This window comes from Panthera tigris, chromosome B1 (assembly GCF_018350195.1).
Source record: "Panthera tigris isolate Pti1 chromosome B1, P.tigris_Pti1_mat1.1, whole genome shotgun sequence".
NCBI lineage: Eukaryota > Metazoa > Chordata > Mammalia > Carnivora > Felidae > Panthera > Panthera tigris.
This window is the reverse complement of record NC_056663.1, coordinates 51100631-51123540: the sequence shown is the minus strand read 5'-3', so window position 1 is coordinate 51123540 and position 22910 is coordinate 51100631. Positions and strand designations below refer to the sequence as shown.

General features: G+C 40.8%; 1 protein-coding gene across 10 annotated transcripts in view; it reads right to left on the bottom strand.

The window, feature by feature from the left end:
* Positions 1 to 22910, bottom strand: part of MSRA (methionine sulfoxide reductase A) — a 455631-nt gene that overhangs the window by 154953 nt on the left and 277768 nt on the right. The gene's annotated exons all lie outside the window — the stretch shown is intronic.

The following is a 22910-nucleotide window of genomic DNA, read 5'->3' as shown; positions in this document are numbered from 1 at the left end:
TATGGGAGAATTATGGGAAGAAGATACATTAAGTATAATAATGTTACTATAAACCACTTTTGATCCTACTTTAAAATCTTATTATTATTTTGTATTTTGAAATGTTTAAGTGAATGATTTAATTAAATAAAAATTAAACTCCCTAAATATTAAAAGTAGCAACAATGTGTAACAATTATGATAAATATATTTGGTAACAAAAGCATAGAAAACCACACTAGAAATACAGGTAAAAGATGTAAACAGGCAGTGCATGTAAGAAGAAATAAACGTAAGTCAAGATTGAAAAATGCTCAACATTTTTAGTGATAAAAGCAAATAAAGGCATATTGAAACATGAACATACCATCTCGCATTACATTTTATAAAACTGCTTAAAAGCGTAACTAGCGCTGATGAGGAGACTGAAACTGGCATCTTTACTTGGCTGGTGACAGTATAAATGACCAACTCCCACAGGCATATGTATCAAGAGCCACAAGGATTAACTCACCTCCACTAAGTGATACAGAAAATCTATCTCAAAGATACAACCCCAAATAATGGAAAAGATATGTACATGCAAAAAAAAATTTTTTTTTACTCCATCATTACAATGCTGGAATACTATAAGATATCCAAAAGTCAAATAAAAAAAGAAACCAACTGGGGCACCTGGGTGGCTCAGTCAGTTAAGCGTCTGACTTCAGCTCAGGTCATGATCTCCTGGTTCCTAAGTTCGAGCCCCACATCAGGCTCTGTGCTGACAGCTCAGAGCCTGGAGCCTGCTTCAGATTCTGTGTCTCCCTCTCTCTCTGTCCCTCTCCCTGCTCATGCTCTGTCTCTCTCAAAAATATATAAACATTAAAAGAATTTTTTTAAAGAAACCAATTATGGTATAACCTCATGGTGAAGTATCATGTGACCGTTACAATACAATGTCCTAACCCTAGTAAAAAGTGTTACCTTCACTGAAGTCTGATAAAACGGTAGGCACTTTACCTACTTGACCTTCTTTAATGCTCATAACAAGTTTTTTCCCGAGTTCTTCCTATTGTGGAAAATACACACAGCAAACTTTACCATCTTAACCATCTTTCATGTGCACAGTTTGGTGGCATAAACTACATTCACACCTGTAGTGTGAACTACTATTCATAAGTAGTATTTGTGCTACTGTCAACCACCATCCATCTCCAGAACTTCTTTCACCTTGCAAGCCTGAAACTGTATCCGCTGAACACTAATTCCTCGTTTCTCTCCTACCCACAACCCCCGGCAACCATTCCACTTCTGTTTCTGTGAATTTGACCACTTTAGACACTTCAGAAAAGTGCAATTTTCACTTAGCACAATCCTCAAGGTTCACCCATGTTGCAGCAAGTGTCAGAATTTCCTCCCTCATTCTTAGAATGAGTAATATTCCAGTATATGGATATGCCACATTTGACTTATCCATTCATCTGTCAATGGACATTTGGGTTGCTTCCACCTTTTGGCTACTGAGAATAACGCTGCTATAAACATGGGCATACAAATATGTCTCACAATTTTATAAGAGAGATACAGTCCCCATTTAAAGGTAAGACAACTAAGTCCTCTCCACAAGTTTTCTCACACAACATCCCACAGCCAATAAGCAGCAGGATCTAGTGAGGTGCTCATTCTATGCCCGTAAGCCAGGCTCCTGACTGTAGACCGCTGAAGTCAGCAAGTGGCTGCAAATGTCATATAGGCAGTGGCCCTATATGAGAAATCACAGCTGTGGAGTAATTGACATCCAGGCTGTCAAGACTATTTTACAGGATTAGGCCCTTCTTTTGTGGTAGGAATATGGGGTCAGGAAAGATTTCCATAAACACTTTCAGACATAATCTAAGCACGGACATTATTTGTGGAGAGGTTTAAAGAAGCTTGGTGGTTTAAAAGAAACTGCTACCATTAAAATTCAAGATCCATCTGCATTGACAAACAGTGGGGAGAAGCCCTCATCAAACTCACCTTTAAGTTTCTTTATTTTATTTCTCCAAAGTACAAGAGTCTGTGTAAAAATACACAGTGCAAATGATCAAAAGGATTAAGGAGCTAGGAACCACTTACAGAAATGCCCACGCCTCCAGGAACTCACCAATGTGCTAGGCTAATTTGATTCCCGGGACCAATCTGCAAATACTTTCTGGTGCTTCCAGAGATAAAAGGCTGTATCTTAAAAATACTTTGAGCTGTTTCTTCATATAACATCGTGCAAATACCATGATAGATGTGATGTGCAAACATGCTTGTTAACAATTCACAGCAGCATCAGAGGGGTTCTAACATTGTTGTTCAAAAATGTCTTGAAATGAAAAGGACTAATGTCTTCTCTGAGCATTTCCCAGTGTTTCCTTACCCCATGAGCCCAAAGAAAAGTAATGAATGCAGAGAAGTAGGTTATGGGCAGTCATTCCTTATAAGACAAAAGATCCCAGAAGAAACCTAAAGGAATGTTTGGGGTGGGGGGAGTGGCGCTGAAAAATCAGGCACTGTGCAGTCACCTAGACCTTTGTGGAAGCCAAGTGAACCAGGTGTTTTTAAAGGAGAATCCCAAGATAATTAGCCTGTCTTTAAAGTTCTATGTCATGGCTTTCCATCCCATGCGGAAAACATTATCTTCAACTCTTCCAGGTTAGTGTGATTTGTTTTGCTATACTCAGGCTAGTAAAAAGGGAGGAGAGAGCAAGAAGGTGGTCTGCCCAGTAGATAAAAACAGGAGACAGCCTGGAAGCTGGTGAGATGCAAGGGCAGGGAGAGCGTAGCAGAGGGCAGTGCTGTGTGCTCGTAGGGAGCCCCTACTCAGGAGCCACACACTGCCTGGGCTACCATTCTGGGTCAGCCACGTGGCAACTGCCTGACCTTGGCATGGCCAGGGATAGAAGAAAAGGGTGGTTCAAATCAGAGCTCCATGGCATATGAGCCATGCCTTCCCTAAGGGGCCCACATGAATTTTTGAAGGCCCTTTTATCTATTGAGTTGCTTCATCTACTTGAGGAAACTTGCTTCAGTCTCCTCATCTGCTAAATGTGGAATTAGAACATGCCTCCACATAGGATGTAAGTCTCTCTAATTCTCTATGTCTTATTATCAAAAGTTGTATTATTATAGTGATTCTCTACTCAGCTGGGGTAGAAGGGGAAAAGACTAGAATTAAAGTCACAAAAAGTAATTTAGACCATAGGTCTAACAAGTAGTTTGACACTTTTTTGACTGTGATCCCAAGTCTTCTTTTTTGGATAGAAATAAAAATAACCTCTGTGACAGAAGACTCATCAGGATTAAATGAGGTCATATGTGGGAAAGTACTGGGGAAGAGTAAAGCTCTCTATACATAAATAAGATTTCTATTGTTATTTCCCTTTTGAGTTTTCTTAAAAGGGATGCCTTCCCCATAAGGACTAAATCACAGGAGAAAACAGATGATACAAGGAAGCTTCTAGTTCATCAAACTAAATTTTATCTCTGTAAGTGTCTAATTGTGATTTCTTTCATGCATCTATTCTAGAAATATCAGCTAAGTGTCTACATCTACTCAATCAGGTGCTCAGGTGAGGTCCCAGCCGACACATTCCAGCCCCGATGGGAGCTGTAGTCAGGCCTTCATCCACACCAGGCAAAGACCCAGATTCCCATTCTTCTGATGAACTATAATGAATCAAGTGTGATTCCTCACCTTAGAATCAGAACTAAAAGACATGGGTTTAATGAGAGAGTTCTTAATTCAGGTAAAAAGAAGCCTCTGGAAGCAGTTTGGAATCTTGCCTCCCTGGAGACACTGTTTCCTACTATGCCATCACACTTGTCAACAACTTCTTTTGGACAAGAACCTATGTCCATCAGAGTCCATGATATTCAGGAGACGGTGAAGAGCCACCTGGACTGAGAAGAGCTGAAGGCCCTCCCACTGTCCCCAGGGCAGAATATGTGAGGCCACCTCTCTCAAGTCAAAGCCAAATGGCTGCAGGCCAGCAGGCGGCAGTCACAAGTGGTCAGAATCACACCGCTGGCATGATAAGCAAGTGAGCTAAGCAAGTGAATTGAGTTCTATTCCAAATTCTCGGTAGAAATGGTGGCTCCTTCCCCACAGCACGGGCAAATCTGATGCAGAGATTTCCATAAGGCGAATGAGCATGACCATCTGTGCCAAGGGCAGCTTGAGCCTGTGAGGGGCTCCTGGGTGTGGCGTCTGGCCTGAGCAAAAGGGACTCCAAAGGCAAGCCGAGCAGCCCAGACCTGCATGGTTTGTGTGGATTCCTAGGTCCCAGGGTGGGAGGAAAAGCCTGGGAGGGCAGAGCCCCTGCCCTCTGGAAGGGGGTGTGTCAAGGGCAGAAAGGAGGAAAGCAAAGAGAGATGGAAAGGAGACAAGGAAAGCAGGATGCAGATAAGACCTGTGCACATGGTTTCCGCTCCTAGTATCAAGGTTCCTGGGGCCCTTTGCTGCTGCTGTGGGAAGGGTCGGGGAACGGTCGCCCACCTGGTCCCCCAGCAGACAGTATAGCCACATGGGTACCCCTTGCAGCGAGCAGGGCTTCTGCTGTATCTGCAAGGCAATGAAAGACCTGCAGGCCTGCTCGCTCCTCTCCCCATGTTGTGATCCAGCCATGAGCCACACATCACAGTCGACAGGGTGCCTGTCTAGACCCAGCCTGCTGGGCACCACTCAGCCCAAGGAAGCATTCAGCACTGTGCTTCCTTGGCTTGCCTCGTGGCCACCTGGCAGTGGTGTGACCTTGACCAAGCTCTTTCTTCTCTAAGCTTTCATTTCCTTATCTGTGAAATGAGGATATTCATAATACTCACCTCAGGGACTACTGTGAGGATTAGTTTGATAATCCACAGGAAGCACTAAGAATAGTCTGGCCCACCCAATATTAGCTTTATTCATAACAGTATGGTTAGTATTGTTATTTTTACTATTGCCACTATTATTTCATAATTTGGGGGGGAAGGTCCAGGAATCTGTATTTTTATAAGATTCCCCAGGTGATTCTTAACAGAGCTACTATTAAGTGTAAAAGTGTAAAAACCACTCATCCTGAGCCCAGTGCACCCCTTAAGCAGCCAGCTGTCAACCTCCCTCTCCTGGATCTCAGTGCTCACTGTCTTAGTTATCAGGAGGTGCATGGGAGTCCCACAGTCCTTAAGTAAGGCAGGCAGGCAGGCAGGCTGGACGGGAATGGGTGAGGAGGGAAGGAGGGGAGGAGGGAAGGAGAGGAGCACAGAGGAAAGGAGGAAGGATATTAACCCCTGTTAAAAGAATACACTGGAGGTGCCTGGGTGGCTCAGTGGGTTAAGCGTCCAACCCTTGATTTAAGCTCAGGTCATGATCTCATCGTTGTTAGATCAAGCCCTGCATTGGGTTCTGTGTTGAACATGGAGCCTACATGGGATATTCTCTCTCTCTCTCTCTCTCTCTCTCTCTCTCTCTCTCTCTCTCTCTTTCTCTCTCTTTCTCTCTCCCTCTGCCCTTCTCCCCTATCACTTTCTCTCTCTAAAATATAAAAAATAAATAAATAAAAATAAACATTAAAAAAATAAACTGAAGGATACTGAACATCCTAAGTGTTTATCTGAGCAAACATCTATGCAAAATAGGGCAGTGACAAACAGGAAGGGGCTAGGAGCACTCCAAAGACAGGAGCTGGGGAGAAACATATAGAGAAATTGTGGAAGCAAATAAAGGAAATTATTTGACTAGCTAAAGCTGTTAGTTAGCTGTTTGTGATTGGCTGTCCTTAGCATTTTGGTTTCATAACCTTGAGGTATTTACAGGCCTAGACTGTGATTTGCTTATGTTGGTGCCACACTAATAGACCCACCTCAGTCTAATGGCCTCCTTGTTTAATTAATTTAACACTCTTTACAAAGATCTGTGGAATGAATGAGGAGGAGGTGGGTGATAGGAAAACATGAATAGCAAAATACCTTTAATAAATGTAGCATTTATTAAACTCCATGCATTGCTCTAAACTCTTGATACAAATTGATGAAGTTAACACTCACAAAAACCCTGAGATAAATAATATTATTATTCCCACTTTTTCAAGGAGGAAACTAAGATGCAAAGAGGTAAAAGAACCCAAAGTCAAAGATTAAGTGGCAGAGACTGGACTTGAGCCCACCATGACACGGCTCACAGACTAGAGGGCAGCGTGAGTAAGGTAGGTTTGTGAACGGGCAACATCCTTATCAAGACATCAGGTACAAGAGAAAGGAAATGGCCATTGTGGACAGAAGAAGTCAGAGGTGCTTCATGGAAGAGGGGGGGTGCATTCAGGCCACGGCCACAGTCATAAACAAAAACAAGATTTCAAAAAGGACAGGCAAAGAGACAGGGAGCTCTTTTCTGCTGCAACACCACAGACCTGCTATCATGTGCTGTAACTGGAAAAGCCTCTTAGCTGGCTCACCCTCCAAGCTCCCCTGCTCAACCCAACATAACCACAAACCCCCCTGCATTTGGACACAGCACTTTATATTTTCAAAGTGCTTCTGGCTCCACAAATTCATTTTAGTATCACAGCCACCTTCCCAGGGCAATTAGTAAGATTAATGCTATTGTGTCCATTTTATTGACAAGAAAGCCAAGGCTTAAAGAGATTGAATAACTTGCTTGAAGTCTCAGAGCTTGTAAGCAATTGAGACAACCGAGAATCTGACCACTGTCGATGGGCTCCACTCCCAGCCACTTCTCCCACAACTGCCCTCTGCCCAGGGGCCTACAGGAGCCCTTCTTGGCCACCAGGCCTCTCCACGCCTCCAATCTCATTTCCCCACACACTCTCCCTGATCCAGACAGTCCATATCCCCATCCACACCCCTTGCTGCTGTAGTCCCCCAGCCTGCAGTACACACCCTCCAGCCACCTGAAATCAAAGCCCTCCACTACTCTCAAGGTCCCCGTAGGTGCTGCTTCTTCCAGGAAGCCCTCCCTGCGTATAGGACCTGGACAAGAAGCACGATATAGGGGAGAAAGCACAGTCAGTGGGCTCCAATGGGATCTGCTTTGCTCAGATCCAGGCTTGCTGACTGAGTCAGGTCCCCTGAGGTCTCTCGCCAAACCCCTGTGATGAAAAGAGATGTATGTAGCAGGTAGGATCTAGCGATTCTCATAGAGGGTACTCAGAAAATGGTTTTTGTCTTCCAAACACCACCGATCCAGCCTCCTTCTTCCACTTGGAATCAGTCCCTCACCTTGTAACACTTGAGTCCTGACTGTTTTTGAGCGCTTGCTCAGTGTTTCGTGTATACAGAGTTCTCCTGGGAAAAGGAACCATGACACTGGCTCTTTTCTATCATCCCCCAGGACTGGGCACATGATCTGATATTAATAAATACACACAGATTGAAGGATCCTTTGTGCTGATTTTTTTCTGCCACTTATCGAGCCTTCATCTGGATGAGTGTCCACACTGGCCCCAGCACTGCTCACCTGCCCAAGGACCAGTCTCCTAAATGGAATTATATATAAATGCTCTGCTCTGCCTCTCTGTCCCAAACTGCTGAATTCTATGTAAAACTCGCCATACCTACCCAGAGAAAGGTATTAGATACAACTAACACAACTTAACTACCTCACCGTATGGGTCAGCATAATGTTTTATTTACTCACTAAACTCATAAATATTCGAATGCCTACTCAGTTCCAGGCACTTCACTAAGTGCTGGGGATTCAATGATGACAAGTGTTAATAAGGCAACAACAAAAACTCTGGCAGCCTGGATTTTGCCCACAGTCTGGGTCCAGGTAAGGAACTCCTCTTTAAAGAAAACGACCTGACCTATTTTATTTATCCTACAGGGAAGATGGCAGGGAGAAGTCAGCTATAGTTATTTTTTCATTAAATAATAGCCATTTTCCAACTCCCCTCATCCTTCCCAGCCAACAAGACCCATCCAAACTGTTAAACCAAATCAAAGAGCACACAAAAAGATCCAGGTGTTTGAAGGGAAAGGGGGAGTACTGGATGACTAATACCTCCCTCTTCCCATACAAGATTCAAAACACTCCTTCCCTCTTGCTAATTAACTACAAAGAGGTAAGATGTCAGCTCAGTTTCATCTCCAGCTCCTGCAGATAGAAAATGTGATTTCCAACAATGTACTCATTATAAAAAAAATCCTAATACATCAAAATTGGGTGCCCTGTGGAGTTCATTATAGGATTTGAGGAGTGTCTATACTGTCATTTTATCTTTGCTTTTTTTCTTTTGTCTCTTCAGTCACTTAAAGTGTCCAAAGAGAAATATAAGCTTTCAAAAGCATCCTATTGATTGAAAAGTAGAAAAAAATCCTGTTGGAACAACTGCGATTTTTTTTCCGGTCCATCATGGGGAGACATAGTGGGGAATTTATAATCCTCTGGTGTGTATGTAATACAGGCACATTCTTCAGAGATTATTCTCTCAGAGGAATGCTATAAACATAGTTGAGTACTTGCTAAGAAAATTCCTCAAGAAAGCAATAAACTACAACCATTCATTTCTTTGTGGTGCTGGAGGTTTCTCACTGCTATGAAGTTAACTAGTGGGTAAGCAGTCTAGGAGTGAGCAGCTGACTAGTTTCTGTACCCAACATGCTGATTATAGAGGCTGACCTTCACACCCTTTGAGGTGTTTTTTCCAGAACAAGAAGTATATGAAAGGTTCTTGTAGGTGGGTTGATCAAATGTTCATTTCCTGGACCAGCACCTACTCCCAACTTACCATGAGGGGGACAAGCATTATGAGATATTGGTAAAACTAACCTGCCAACAAGGAATCATGGTACTCTCGCAGCCAAGGGAACAAACACACTTTTATTAAGGGTCTGATTAACACTTAAAAGGATATTGTATGCTTAGAAACTATGCCTTCTGGATGCTGTTAAATGACACCAAGTCCAAAATGAGGCCCGTCTGTACCTTGTTATCAGTGGGTTACACCAGAAGAGTGGTTCACGACCCTATGCCTATGCCTTCTAATCACACTTTTTAAAGAATATTCTCATACCTCCCACTCTACCCCACACTGGAATTCTGACACAGGGGGCGTGGGGTCAGGCCTAGGCACGTGCATCTTCACAAAGCTTGACAGGTGCTTCTGATGTGCAGTTGGGAAAGAGAACTATGAAATTAGGTGTTTGATATATGAAGCTATATCAATGGAGAGGAAGTAAGACATAAGATTTTTAAAAATAATGTACAGGATTATAAGGGACTTGAAAAAGATCATCTAGCCAAATGCCACGTTGTTTTTTACCACATTGCAACATTCAGATGACCATTTCAAGTCACAGGACACACACTACTTCACCAAAGTATCCATGCCATTGTTGGACTGTTCTAATTGCTGGGAAGTTCTGCCTTTATTGAGTCAAGTCTACTTCCTTCTACTCACTGGTCCAGGTTATGCCTTTGACGTCCAGTCACTCATCCATAATGACCCTTGAAAAGGCTGAAAGCATAGGACATCGTGGTTCAATTAAATGAGCACTGCCTTTGGAATCAAAAAACCTAATGTGGAGCATATATAATCTGCCAGATAAGCTGTTTCACTCCCCTTCCTCACAAGTTCCTCATCTGTAAAATGGGAATACTAAGACCTGTCCCTATCAATCTTTGAGTATGGTTGAGAGCATTCAATAACAGAGATAAAGGGAAAGCACTCTGGGGACTTACTGGTAGTAATCGAATCTATATCACAATTAGTGTTTCCATAGCCACATACTACTAATGATGAACATCTCATGATGGAACTTCACTATAAAAGCCAACAACTTCCAAACCATTAGGATCTAGGTTAATATAAACAGAACAACAGGGACTGCTTTCCAAGCAAAGATGGGTTTCTCTGCATAGGCTGCCAAGGGCGTGCTTTCCTAAAAGTGCATGTGCTCTGAATCCAAGTGAAAAGACAGCTAGAGAACCCCTGAAATCATGAACTGAAAGGTCTTTAAAACCAAGTCAGACTTTTTTTTATAGTCTTCAAAAACTATTCTCTATTTATAATAACACGGAGGAGAAAAGGCAACCCAGTTGAAGCTTGTCATTGCTAATACTGTGGCTGCTTACATGGAATTTCCAGAAGAGTTGCTTTAAGTCATACAAAGATAATAATTGCCTATTCATTTTGAACATAAACCACATGACAGTTGCTTTTGAAGTTCATGTGGTAGTAGCATATTCTCCCAACTTGAATGGTACATTATTTATAAATAACCCGCCCAGGAACAATCTGGCAGGATCGTCCAAGCAGCATGGCTCTGACTTATTTAGATGTCTACATTCATTAGCAATAAATATAACTTTTTGTTTAGTTTAAATATTTTTGAGAAGAATGGAATTGTGAACCAAGCCTTCAGATTTATGCATAATAGCCCCACACTGAAATACTGTTGGTGGTCTGGGAAAAGTCTTGGCTTTGTCTCCTTATTTAAATAGCACCAAAGGCACCAGTTACGTTGTACAAAAAAAATCAATCCCACAGCCTTATCTTGAAAGCGTATCAATAATATGAGCAACCAAGGCTTAATCTTAATGTTATAACTATGTAAATATCAAATAGAAAATATCTGCACAATACCAAACCAGCTGATTCTACACATTTAGTCACATAGAATCTAATTCAGACATTCTTCATGGGGTGATATCACTCCTAGGGGAAAAAAATTGTCTCTTAAGGGACAAAACCATCTACATATCGAAATGTTGTGGCCTTTCAAAGGGCCACAGTATATAAACTAACATATAGTATATCTGTGAGATTAAATTTTAATGGGGAATAGGGGGAGAAAATTAAAAAAGAAATGGCTAAAATGGGGCCGAAGGGTGCCTATAATTTTTAAAAGATTGAGAAACACTGATCTAATTAATTAATACAACAGTACAATCAAAATGGTGAAGCAATTTACCATAACTCCCACCTCACTTTCACTTCTGGATGGGGCTTATAATAGAACATGACTGCCAGAGGAGGGATTCATTCAACAAGTACTTACTGCACAGCTAGCCTGAACTCTGAGCACTCTTTTGGGTGCAACTAAGACAACAATGAATAAGACAGTTGCCAGCCTACAGGAGCACACAGTCCAAGAGGGAAGAGAAATGTGTAAATGGAAATGTACAGGATGAAGCAACTGCTGTTTGGAGAGGGGTGTGCTCAGAGTTCTATGGGAGCACACAGGAGGAGTACCAAGGTCAGCCTTGAAGATTCAGGGAAGATTTCTCAGTGGAGAGGATCACTCCAGTGCTCTTAATACTAAGCTCTACCATAGCCAAACTTGACCCCTAGGCCTCCCTCATTCTTGGCAACCTCATACTTGTTGGATATCCCGGCAATCCAAAACACAAATGGGGAGCATTTCCTTAGACTACATGCCTTTGCTTATAGTTATTTTAGCCTGTGAAGGGAAACAAGTCTCTGAGCAAAAAAATCCATCAGTACAAGATACTAATACTAGCCACACCATATTAGATGGGTATATGTCCCCATAGGGGTCCTACAGTAACTAACACCAGAGTCCTGATTTTGGACTGAAGGTACTTTGTTCCATATTAACCCAAACTCTGCACTGGACTTTTTGTACCTTGAGATCAATGGTACTCAGTAAGTATAGGTTAATGACAACAATACTTTGGATTTGTGTAATACCCTTATAGAGCACAAAATATTTTCATATGCATTAACTAAATCTTCATGGTAACTCCATGTATTATCACATCCATTTTATAGATGAGAAAACCAAGACTCAAGGAGGTCACATTATTTGAATTAAAGTCACTCAGTAGGTAGCAGAACTTAGTAGGGTTTTTTTGTTTGTTTGCTTTTTAAAGTTTATTTATTTATTTTGAGAGAGAGTGCGAACAGGGGAAGGACAGAGAAAGAGGGAGAGAAATAATCTCCAGCAGGCTCCATGCTATCAGCACAGAGGCTGACATGGGGCTGCAACTCATGAACCATGAGATCATGACTTGAGCTAAAATCAAAAGTCGGAAGCTTAACCAACTGAGCTACCCAGGTGCCCCAGAACGTAGGTCAGAGCCAAGGCTCCAACCCAGTTATTGATTCCATAGCCTTTTGCTCTTTGCCCATAAACACTGATCCTGAGGGTAACCACCAAATGATTGTTGCCTATGACTGCCTACAGATCCAATTCAGCTGGAATTTGATTGATACTGGGAATCTTTTAGTCTTGACTAGCAGTTCTTTGATGACAGTTAGTAATTAATTTATGAACCCAGAGAACTACCCTAAACAAAACCCAATGGTTTCAACAATGAAGTGCTGAGACACTATGCCAAGGGCATTGACAGTGCAGTCAGAATATTTGATTTGGATGAATTATTTAACTTCTCTGAGTCTCAGGTTCCTCATCTACAAAACGGTTACAATAAAAGTGTCAAAAAATACACTGTATTACACACACCCACACAGGTTTTGTTAACTAAAAGTGCTCCAATAGTTAGTTACCCCTTCTCATTCTCTCTGTCCCATCCTGGCAAGGCAGTAATTTAATAAATGTGAGACTGAGATATGACTACATGCACAGCACCAAGCCAATGATATGAGAAATCTAAAGAAATGTGACACAGAGCCTGCTCTTGGGGAACTCACAGAAATACTAACAATGCAAGGTAGAAGGTGTTAGATGTCATTGTAGAGGTACAGGTCAGTGCCTTTGAAGTTTGAAAGGAAAGGGGTGCCTGGGTGGCTCAGTTGGTTAAGTGTCTGATGCTTGGTTTCGGCTTAAGTCATGATCTCACAGTTCATGAGTTCAAGCCTGGTGTCGGGCTTCGTGCTGACACTGTGGAGCCTACTTGGGATTCTCTCTCCCTCTCTCTCTCTGCCCTTCCCCTGACTGTACTCTCTCTCTCTCAAAGTAAAAAAAAAAAAAAGAAAAGAAAAGAAATAAAAATTAAAAGAGTTGGCCACTTAACAGATTAAACCACCTAGGTGCCCCTGATGTAAGTTTGGGGCACCTGGGCGGCTGAGTCAGTTAAGTGTCCGACTTTGGCTCAGGTCATGATCTCAAGGGTTCATGAGTTCAAGCCCCACACTTGGCTCTGTGCTGACAGCTCAGAGCCTGGAGCCTGCTTCAGATTCTGTGTGTGTGTCTCTCTCTTCCCCATCCCCCACTCACGCTCTGTCTCTCTCTTGCTCTCTCTCTCTCTCAAGAATAAACATTAAAAGAAAGAAGTTTGAAAGGAAAGAACAGGGAAGTTTTCATATAGGAGGTGCATCTGAACTAGACATTGAAAAGTGGGTACAATTTAGACATACAGAGCTGGGTATGTAGGTATTTCAGATGATGAAAATGACAAGCACTATACAGCAGAAAAGGTAAACCGCAGAATTGACACAAAGTCTCCAATTAACTGATCCACATCATTCCTTCTGGCAAACATGGTGGCCAAAGACCATAGCATCAGAATACATGCGACTCTCTCTGGTACACCTGCACCCTTCTGCTCCCATCAATTGAAGGAAGCCTTACCAAGTTGGTTATGTTTGTTCCCAAACCTGTTTAGACCAATTTACTCTTTGTTGTACTTACAAATTTAATTAAATATTACATACAGAAGAAAGAGTTTTGCTTCTATTAAGAATTAAGTTGAAGGCTTTAGAAAAAGGCAATAAAAGAAAATTATTCAAAAATACAATGAAATTAAGGGACACCTGTCCAGCTCAGTCAGTAGAGCATGCCACTCTCAATCTCAGAGTTGTACGTTTCAGCCCCACACTGGGTCTCTTTAAAAAAAAAACACTATGAAATTAAGTGTGGGAAAGACTACTACATAAGATTGGGAAGAGTGGTTGCCAGGGGCTGGGGGAAGGGAAAAATGGAGCGTTATGCTTAATGGGGACAGTTTCAGTTTTGCAAGATGAAGAGTCCTGGAGATGGATGGTGGTGATGGTTGCACAGCAATGTGAATGAACTTAATACTACAAAACTGCACGCTTCAAAATGGTTAAGTTGGGGAGGAGGAGCCAAGATGGCGGAACAGCATGGAAGTTTTCTGGGTGTCTCGCATCCATGTAATACAGCCAGACCAACACTAAACCATCCTGCACACCTAGAACACTGATTGGAGGATTAACACAACAATCTGCACAACCTGAACCACAGAATTCAGCAGGTACATGTGGCGCGGAGAGGTGAATTTGGGGAGCAAGAAGCCATGGACAGTAGGGCACCGCTTTTGCAGTGGAGACAGGACGGAGACTGGGGAGGGGGGAAGTATATGGGAAAAGCAACCCTCCCCAAAAGGAGCTGGAGAGACAGTGGAAAATTGGAAACAACCGCAGAGACTAAACTAAAAAGGGAGAGAGGAGAAAGGAGAGGGTTTAAATTCCATTAAGACTGTAAACAAAGGGAGCTCAAAGGCTGCAACTCCGCAGCTCGATACCTGGCAGCGCTCTGGTGGGAAGGAAGAATCCCCAGGAACAGAGTGGGGTCCGGGAGGGTCTCAGGCCACATGGGGAAAAGCGGTTCCACTGCTGGAAGGACATTTGGTAGAGACTGTTGAAGCCACCTAGTCCCAGCACACCCCAGAAAACGGCCACATTTGCTGGTGCTGGAACAAGGTCGTTAAGGGTGAAGCCTGGTGCCAGACATGTGTTGTGATTTTCCATAATCCCTGAAATGCTGATGCTACACTATCTCGTGAACTTTTCCTGGGGCGGGCTGGCACCTGGCCGTAGCCTCAGGGCACCAGCAGCAGCAGGGTCCCGCAAGCGTTCCTGGGTGCAGCTGACATTTGGCCATTTCTCAGGGAGACCCTCCCCCAGAGGGGCAGAACAGGTCAAAGCCACAGTGCTTCAGAAGTAAGGGGCCGGGGAAAACAGCCACATCTAAGACAAAACTCAGGAGAGAGGTACTGCCTGGGGCTTGGTCACAGACAGTGAAGAAGCAGGGAGTGGACAAAAGCTGAAGACAGAGGACAGGTGCATGACTGCTGATCAGGGAGAACAGACTGGGTAGCTGGGTGGTGCCATTTTCACCACTCCCACGCATACGCATGAGCACCTACGAGCACACAATCCACCCCAGTAGGCTAGCAGCGCCATCTAGTGGAGAGCAGAGCTGTTACATTGAGCCCTGCCCAACTGGGCCAACTTCGCTCTTCAAGAACACAAGTCTCACCACCGGCTTACTTTATGGACTATAAAGAGCTACATAGACTGATTCTAGGAGTAAACGAAGCAATTTCAGTCCTACTTCAATCTCCTAGCAGGTTCATCTATTCAATTTTCTTCCTTTTTTTTCCTTCTTCTCTTTTCCAATTCTTTTCTTTTTCTTGAATACAGAAAGAAAAAAATCATTTTTATTTTCAATTTTTATTAAAAATATTTTTCTTTAATTTTTATAACTATATTTTTTACTTTTGTGTCAATTTTTTCAAATTCTATTTTACTTCCATCATTTTATTTTAGTCTACTTCAATGTATTCACCTTTTCAAATTTTCAAACAACTTCCTTTTTTTAATTTTTTTACTCTTTTTCATTTTTCTTTTTCTTGAATGCAGAAAGAGAAAAACTTCATTTGTACTTTCAATTTCTATTAAAATATTTTTATTTAATTTTTATTGCTATATTTTTTGCTTTTATGTAAATTTTTTTAAAATTCTATCTTACTTCCATCATTTTATTTTAGTCTACTACAGTGTATTCACTTTTTCAAATTTTCAAACGATTTCTTTTTTTCTTTTTCCTCTTTTTTCTTTTTTGTTTCTTTTCTTTTTTCTTAAATACAGTAAAAGAAAAAAATCATATTTATTTTTAATTTTTATTAAAACTATTTTTCCTTAATTTTTTCTACTATATTCTTTGCTTTTGTGTATATTTTTTCAAATTCTATTTTACTCCCATCATCTCATTTTAGTCTACTTCAGTGTATTCATTTTTTCAAATTCTCAGACGATTTCTTTTTTTTTCCTCCCCCCACCTTTTTTTCCTCTAATCTGTCAAACCATTTTCAATACCCAGACCAAAACACACCTAGGATCTAGCACCATCTATTTGATTTTGTGTGTGTGTGTGTGTGTGTGTGTGTGTGTTTAATTTTTAATTTTAATATTTTTTATTTTAATTTTTTTAATTTCAATTTTTCTACCTCATTAATTCCTTTTCTCCTTTCAAAATGACAAAATGAAGGAATTCACCCCCCAAAAAAGAGCACAAAGAAACGACAGCCAGGGATTTAACCAACACAGATACAAGCAAGATATCTGAACCAGAATTTTAGAATCACAAGAATAAGAATACTAGCTGGAGTCGAAAACAGATTAGAATCTCTTCTGCAGAGATAAAAGAAGTAAAAAGTAGCCAGAATGAAATTAAAAATGCTATAACTGAGCTGCAACCATGGATGGATGCCACGGCAGCAAGGATGGATGTGGGAGAACAGAGAATCAGCCATATAGAGGACAAACTTATAGAGAATAATGAGGCAGAAAAAAAGAGGGAGATTAAGGCAAAAGAGCACTATTTAAGAATTAGAGAAATCAGTGACTCGTTAAAAAGGAACAACATCAGAATCACAGGGGTCCCAGAAGAGGAAGAGACAGAAATAGGGGTAAAAGGGTTATGTGAGCAAATCATAGTGGGAAACTTTCCTAACCTGGGGAAAGATACAGACATCAAAATCCAGGAATCACAGAGAACCCCCATTAGATTAAACAAAAACAGACTATCAACAAGGCATATCATAGTCAAATTCACAAAATACTCAGGCAAGGAGAGAATCATGAAAGCAACAAGGGAAAAAAAGCCCCTAACCTACAAGGGAAGACAGATCAGGTTTGCAGCAGACCTATCCACAGAAACTTGGCAGGCCAGAAAGGAGTGGCAGGATATATTCAGTGTGCTGAATCAGAAAAATATGCAGCCAAGAATTCTTCATCCAGCAAGGCTGTCATTAAAATAGAAGGAGAGATAAAAAGTTTCCCAGACAAACAAAAATTAAAGGAGTTTGTGACCACTAAACCAGACCTGCAAGAAATATTAAGGGGGACTCTCTGAGGGGAGAAAAGATGAAAAAAAAAAATATATATATATATAGCAACAAGGATTAGAAAGGACCAGAGAACACCACCAGAAACTCCAACTCTACAAGCATCATAATGGCAATAAATTCAAATCTTTCAGTACTCACTCTAAACGTCAATGGACTCAATGCTCCACTCAAAAGACATAGGGTAACAGAATGGATAAGAAAACAAAATCCATCTATATGTTGTTTACAAGAGACCCACTTTAGACCTAGACACCTTCAGACTGAAAATAAGGGGATGGAAAACCATCTATCATGCTAATGGTCAACAAAAGAAAGCTGGAATAGCCATACTTACATCAGACAATCTACACTTTAAAATAAAGACTGTATCAAGAGATGCAGAAGGGCACTGTATCATAATCAAGAGGTCTATCCACCAAGAAGACCTAACAATTGTAAACATTTATGTGCCAAATATTAAAACACCCAAATATATAAATCAATAATCACAAACATAAAGAAACTCATCAATAGTAACACCATAATAGTAGGAGACTTCAACACCCCACTCACAGCAATGGACAGATCATCTAATCAAAAAATCAACAAGGAAACAATGGCTTGGAATGACACACTGGACCAGATGGACTTAAGAGATATATTCAGAACATTTCATCCTAAAGCAGCAGAATATACATTCTTCTCCAGTGAACACAGGATGTTCTCCAGAATAGACCATATACTGAGACACAAATCAGCCCTAAGGAGGTACAAAAAGATCGAGATCATACCGTGCATATTTTCAGACCACAACACTATGAAACTCAAAATCAACCACAAGAAAAAAACTGGAGAGGTAAAAAATACTTGGAGACTGAAGAACATCCTATTAAAGAATGAATGGGGTAACCCAAGCAGTTAAAGAGAAAATTTAAAAGTATATGGAAACCAATGAAAATGATAACAACACAACCCAAAACCTCTGGGACACTGCAAAGGCAGTCATAAGAGGAAAGTATATAGCAATCCAGGCCTTCCTAAAGAAGGAAGAAAGATCTCGGATACACAACCTAACCTTACACCTTAAGAAGCTGGAAAAAGAACAGCAAATAAAATCCAAAAACAGCAGAAGACAGGAAATAATAAAGATTAGAGCAGAAATTAATGCTATAGAAACCAAAAACAAACAAACAAACAAACAAAAAACAGTAGAACATATCATTGAAACCAGAAACTGGTTCTTTGAAAGAATTAACAAAATTGATGAACCACTAGTCAGTTTGATCAAAAAGAAAAAGGAAAGAACCCAAATAAATAAAATCAAGAATGAAAGAGGAGAGATCACCACCAACACAACAGAAATAAAAACAATAATAAGAGAATATTATGAACAATTATATGCCAGTAAAATGGGTAAAATTGGAAGAAATGGATAAATTCCTAGAAACATATACACTACCAAAGCTGAAACAGGAAGAAGTAGAAAATTTGAACAGAACCATAACCAGTAAGGAAATTGAATTAGTAATCAAAAATCTGCCAAAAAACAAGAGTCCAGGGCCAGATGGCTTTCCAAGGGAATTCTACCAAACATTTAAGGAAGAGTTAACACCTATTCTCTTGAAACTGTTCCAAAACATAGAAATGAAAGGAAAACTTCCAAACTCTTTCTATGAAGCCAGCATTACCTTGATTCCAAAATCAGACAGAGACTCCACTAAAAAGGAGAACTATAGACCAATTTCCCTGATTAACATGGATGCAAAAATCCTCAACAAGATAGCCAACCGGATCCAACAATACACTAAAAAAATTACTCACCATGACCTAGCGGGATTTATACCTGGGATGCAGGGCTGGTTCAATACCTGCAAAACGTGATTCATCACATCAATAAAAGAAAGGACAAGAACCATATGATCTTTTCCAAAGATGCAGAGAAAGCATTTGACAAAATACAGCATCATTTCTTGATAAAAACCCTCAAGAAATTAGGGATAGAAGGAGCATACCTCGAGATCATAAAAGCCATATATGAACGACCCAATGCTAATATCATCCTCAATGGGGAAAAACTGAGAGCTTTCCCCCTAAGATCAGGAACAAGATGGGGATGTCCACACTCGCCACTGTTATTCAACATAGTAGTGGAAGTCTTAGCCTCTGCAATCAGACAACACAAAGAAATAAAAGGCATCTAGATCGGCCAGGAGGAGGTCAAACTTTCACTCTTCACAGACGACATGATACTCTATATGGAAAACCCAAAAGATTCCACCAAAAGACTGCTAGAATTGATTCATGAATTCAGCAAAGTTGCAGGATATAAAATCAATGCACAGAAATCGGTTGCATTCCTATACACCAACAATGAAGCGACAGAAAGAGAAATCAAGGAATCGATCCCAGTTACAGTTGTACCAAAACCATAAAATACCTAGGAATAAATCTAACCAAAGAGGTGAAAAATCTACACACTGAAAACTATAGAAAGCTTATGAAAGAAATTGAAGAAGACACAAAAAATTGGAAAAAGATTCCATGCTCCTGGATGGGAAAAACAAATATTGTTAAAATGTTGATACTACCTGGGGCGCCTGGGTGGCGCAGTCGGTTAAGCGTCCGACTTCAGCCAGGTCACGATCTCGCGGTCCGTGAGTTCGAGCCCCGCGTCAGGCTCTGGGCTGATGGCTCGGAGCCTGGAGCCTGTTTCCGATTCTGTGTCTCCCTCTCTCTCTGCCCCTCCCCCGTTCATGCTCTGTCTCTCTCTGTCCCAAAAATAAATAAAAAACGTTCAAAAAAAAATTTAAAAAAAAAAAAATTAAAAAAAAAAATAAAAAAAAAAATGTTGATACTACCCAAAGCAATCTACATATTCAATGCAAACCCGATCAAGGTAACACCAGCATTCTTCACAGAGCTAGAACAAATAATCCTAAAATTTGTATGGAACAAGAAAAGACCCCAAATAGCCAAAGCAATCTTGAAAAAGAAAACCAAAGCAGGAGGCATCACAATCCCAGACTTCAAGCTATACTACAAAGCATAATCATCAAGACAGTATGGTACTGGCACAAGAACAGACACTCAGATCAATGGAACAGAACAGAGAACCCAGAAATGGACCCACAAACGTATGGACAACTAATCTTTGACAGAGCAGGAAAGAATATCCAATGGAATAAAGACAGTCTTTTCAGCAAGCGGTGCTGGGAAAACTGGACAGCGACATGTAGAAGAATGAACTTGTGTATGGTGTCACTTTCTGACACCATACACAAAACTAAACTCAAAATGGATGAAAGACCTAAACGTAAGACAGGAAGCCATCAAAATCCTCAAGGAGAAATCAGGCAAAAACCTCTTTGATCTTGCCCGCAGCAACTTCTTACTCAACACGTCTCCGGAGGCAAGGGAAACAAAAGCAAAAATGAACTACTGGGACCTCATCAAAATAAAAAGCTTCTGCACAGCGAAGGAAACAATCAGCAAAACTAAAAGGAACTGACAGAATGGGAGAAGATATTTGCAAATGACATATCAGATAAAGGGTTAATATCCAAAATCTATAAAGAACTTATCAAACCCAACACCCAAAAAACAAATAATCCAGTGAAGAAAAGGGCAAAGGTATGAATAGACACTTCTCCAAGGAAGACATCCAGATGGCCAACCGACACATGAAAAAATGCTCAACATCACTCATCATCAGGGAAATATGAATCAAAACCACAACGAAATACCACCTTACACCTGTCAGAATGGCTAACATGAACAACTCAGGCAACAACAGATGTTGGTGAGGATGTGGAGAAAGAGGATTTCTTTTGCATTATTGGTGGGAATGCAAGCTGGTGCAGCCACTCTGGAAAACAGTATGGAGGTTCCTCAAAAAACTAAAAATAGAACTACCCTATGACCCAGCAATTGCACTACTAGGCATTTATCCAAGGGATACAGGTGTGCTGTTTCCAAGGGATACATGCACCCCCATGTTTATAGCAGCACTATCAACAATAGCCAAAGTATGGAAAGAACCCAAATGTCCATTGATGGATGATGGATGAATGGATAAAGAAAATGTGGTGTGTGTGTGTGTCGTAATTTTATATATATATATATATATGACATACACACACAATGGAGTATTACTTGGCAATAAAAAAGAATGAAATCTTGCCATTTGCAACTACGTGGATGGAACTGGAGGGTATTATGCTAAGTGAAATTAGAGAAAGACAAAAATCCTATGACTTCACTCATATGAGGACTTTAAGAGACAAAACAGATGAACATAAGGGAAGGTAAACAAAAATAATATAAAAACAGGGAGGGGGACAAAACAGAAGAGACTCATAAATATGGAGAACAAACTGAGGGTTACTGGAGGGGTTGTGGGAGGGGGGGCTGGACTAAATGGGTAAGGGGCACTAACGAATCTACTCCTGAAATCATTGTTTCACTATATGCTAACTAATTTGGATGTAAATTTTAAAGAAGAAAAAAGAAAATTTTAAAAATGGTTACATTGGTAAATTTTATGTTATGTGTATTTTACCACAATTAAAAACAAAAAAGAAAAAAATTAGGGAGGAAATCATAAAAATCTAGATAAACTCTATGTTCAGATTGCTTCACATGTGTCTTAATTTGAAAGAAGACAAAACTAGAAATTGTAGATAATAATAATAATAATGGCAAACAGGGCTTAGTCTGTATGAAAGACAGTTCTAGACAGTTTACATATGACTTCTTTAATCCTCCCAACAAGCCAATCAGAGTGGGGCTATTATGATACCCATTTTAGAGATGAGGACAGTTAGGCACAAGAGGTTAAATGGCATGGCCAGGATCACAGCATCAGTAATGGACAGAGTTCACAGTGCAGGCTAGAGTCTAGCTCCAGAGTATGCACTCTTACCCACCCCCATCCCCACCAGGCTAGGTAAGGAAGATAAGGAGGCATTCCAGAAAGAGACTTACCATGAAAGGAAAGACACTGACCCCACAACCAAAGGTCGGCACAAGAAGGTATGTCTATTTAAGTCTAAAAAGTTAAGGTTTCTATAAACCCTTTTTTTTAATGATTCACCCTCCCTTTAATCAATTTTCCTACTTAAACAATTATCATCCCCCAAAAAGCAGTGGCTAAGACATTTCTGCTGTATTCATCCTAACTCAAGTCTCAGAGACTAATGCAGCCCAGGAGGCAAGCACTCAGCCCACACTGGTAATCCACAGGAAGGAATGGCTTCAGCTGCTTGAGCATGACAGGAGCCGGTAGTCTTCCTGACAAACACAGAGACTACAGAGACAGCTCTGAAGTCAGCTGATAATGATGTGTACTTTTTATATGACAAAATTTAGATTCATTGTGTGCCACTGGAACCTAAGAGAACATCTGGGTGCATCTCGCATGGTTTATAAGAATAGAAACTCCTGTAAGAAACCTTTTCCAAGCAAGAAGAAAGCTGTGTGTGTGTGTGTGTGTGTGTGTGTGTGTGTGTGTGTGTGTGTGTGTGTGTGAATATATGCATCTACAATGTGTCTGCATCTATCATTTGAATTGGCTGGACTTTCAGAGAAGCCTTCTGGGCTAGGTTTAAGGAAGCTCCTGGAACCAAGAATGGGATTTTCCATCCTTTGTCTTCAAAAGCAGTCTGCAAGTGCTATGAATTTTATGAGGGTCAGCACTGACTTAATTTCTTCTTCTTCTTCTTTCTTCTTTCTTCTTTCTTCTTTCTTCTTTCTTCTTTCTCCTTCTCCTTCTCCTTCTCCTTCTCCTTCTCCTTCTCCTTCTCCTCCTCCTCCTCCTCCTCCTCCTCCTCCTCCTCCTCCTCCTCCTCCTCCTCCTCCTCCTTCTTCTTCTTCTTCTTCTTCTTCTTCTTCTTCTTCTTCTTCTTCTTCTTCTTTTTTGCAGGAG